The sequence below is a fragment of the Apis dorsata genome, unplaced genomic scaffold (assembly GCF_000469605.1).
Source record: "Apis dorsata unplaced genomic scaffold, Apis dorsata 1.3 scaffold_470, whole genome shotgun sequence".
Lineage (NCBI taxonomy): Eukaryota > Metazoa > Arthropoda > Insecta > Hymenoptera > Apidae > Apis > Apis dorsata.
This window is the reverse complement of record NW_006263709.1, coordinates 468,458-471,227: the sequence shown is the minus strand read 5'-3', so window position 1 is coordinate 471,227 and position 2,770 is coordinate 468,458. Positions and strand designations below refer to the sequence as shown.

Sequence of the window (2,770 nt, the reverse complement as noted above, 5' to 3'; positions counted from 1 at the left end):
AAAAAAAAAAAAAAAAAAAATAACAAAACAGCGATAGTTCTATCGAGATCCATTAAAATTCGACCTTTTTCATGCTTGGTTTACTTTATTAACATATTCGATGAAATATTTTACGATTCGATATTAGATTAAAGACTTACAATTTATTGAAATTCGTAATATTGCATGAATGTTAATATTTAACGGTTGCGGATTATACGTGTTTTTGAATTTATCATTTCAAGTTTTATATCCCTCTCTATTGAAAATGTTTTCGGTAGTTACGTTCTGTGTAGTTGCGGTATCTGCATCGTTTAATATATAACGCGGTTACCTTGACCTTCTATGCATACTTATAGTTTTTTTCGTAGCTCGTAAAAATTAGAAACTCGAATGTGTATCGTTGGAAAAAACACTCGTTCATCGGCGAGATAAGCACGAGATCTAGCTTTTCGTCCATGTTAGATTTTTAGAAGCGTCATGAGGCGTTCGATTTTGATCGTTCGAAAATGACCCGTTACAAATTGGTTCTCGCGTGCGCGTCTCGCGCTTCGCGCATCGAGATTTCACGTTGGAAATTCGTCCCATCAGTGGAGGATTCGATGCGTGTCTGTCACGCGGCCGATTCTGTGCATGCTCGCGTAACTTCGCTGGCTTGGTAAATCAATGTACGAGAAGAAGAGTACAACAACGGTATAAAATCTGCTTTTTTTTTTAGCTCAGAGTTTTATGATGAGTTTTACGAATCAGAGCACAACTCTCTTTGGATTGTTTCTTTCAGATGCAAGATATGCTTGTTATATCGTTTTTTCATTTATTCGTCTTGAAAAAAAGAAATTCTAGAACAAACTGATTCTAAATCTTGTGATGAAATACACATAGTTTTAAATTCATAAAATCAGATGAGATAGCAGTAAAGCAAGGTTCAAATGGTCAATATTGTAGTCAACTTTATTATTAAATTAGATATTAAGGACAATATTGAAAAATTTGATTTTGAGATATTCGATCTCAATCTATAATGTAAAATAGAAATTCATTTATTTATTTAGGATTTAAATTTTCTTCCATTTTTTTTTAAATCATAAATTAAATTAAATAAAAAAAAAGGATAGAAATACTGAGATAGCTTTTGATTCAGTCATCTTTTAAAATACAATAACTTCAAACCTCAAGTTTTCTTGAAAAGTTTAATTTAGAAGGATTAATTTATTAAATGACGCGTAAAAAATTAAAACAAAAAATTCAATTGATCGGAAGAAGATCGTGAAGAAAATAGTAAAGATTGCTTTTAAAATTTTTTTATCTAAGCCTAAAAATTAAACAATACATTTTATAGATTTGTGTCATATACATATGCTAAAAATTTGACAAAAATAAATATTCGATATAAATTAAAAATCGTATACTTTCTGTCAGGATTTATATAAATAAATAAATCGAATAAATAACTTTAAAAAATTTTAGAAAATTTCTAATAAAAAATATATATATAAATATAAATATTGCAAATAACTTTTTTATTTTTTCTAAATTATGACAAATTTGGAATAATATGAGATTTTTAAAAGAAATAAATTATAATACTGAATAAAAATGTAAATTAAGTATAAACAAATTTTTTTTAATAATTATTATTTTTAATAATCACAATAAACGTGTAATAAATATGATAAGTATTGAATAATCCGCAATTCCAAATTCCAAATCCATTAGACTTTTTCTTCAGTTTATTCTTCACGTCGAATAATTGAATTTCATTTCATTATTTGTTAATAAATATCAAGTATTCTATGTTATTACTATACCTTTCTTACTATTCATTACCATTACCATTTCATAATCAAAAACACAATATAATTTAATTTTATATTAATATTTTAAAATTAAGATTATTGTACAATATCTTTCTTTAGTTCTTCAGAAATTACAAAATAAATTAGAATATATCCCATTGAAATATCCTGTTACATAATCTGCATATTCTATGATGAAAATAAGAAATATCCATTGAATAAAAAAATATTAATGAAACACAATAGCTAATGAAAGATTATTGTCTCATTTAAATTTAATAATATTAAAAATTTTATTATTATACGTTAATATAATTTGTGAAATATCTTTGAAAGATTCTAAAAATTCATTCTAGAAATTCAAACAAACATAAAATTAATATATAAAAATGTTACTTATTTATTAAGTTATAAATAAAGATAGAATAAGATAATTCTATCTGTAATTACACTATACTTAACTTTATCTAATGCAAACTTAAATTTTTTATAACTCAATACATAAGCTTCGACTGATATTTTTGTACAACTTTTATGTTTCTTTTAGTTTCTAGAATCTACCGTATCTAAAAATATTTCACAAATATATCAATATTCTACAAATTAAAACCTTGATATCTCATATTTCTACTCTATTTCATATCCCTATCTTCACTTCAATTACTTTTTTCTCTTACAATTTAGTAACAAAATCTTCTAATTCCAATATTTAAATTAAGCTCGTAATTTTCTTATCCTTAAAATAAACCCAGTGAAGCCAGCCGAGGAAATGAGGCGGGGAAAGGAAGAAAAAGCGGAAAAAGATTATGCGCGTACAAGATTATATCGAGGAGGAGGCGAATGGATTCAAAGTATATGTTTTGATCTAGTCCTTTTCCACCAATTGCGACGAAGAAAGAGGAAACAAGTGTCGCGGGGGAAGGGCGCATTTCCTTGATTGCCGTCAGAAAAAGTATACAAGCCTGTTGCAAAGACATTGCGCAAGCGCAAATTTT

General features: G+C 26.5%; 1 protein-coding gene across 3 annotated transcripts in view; it reads right to left on the bottom strand.

Annotated features, from left to right (window-relative positions):
- Positions 1–2,770, bottom strand: part of LOC102680533 (translational regulator orb2) — an 83,235-nt gene that overhangs the window by 24,361 nt on the left and 56,104 nt on the right. The window lies entirely within an intron of this gene.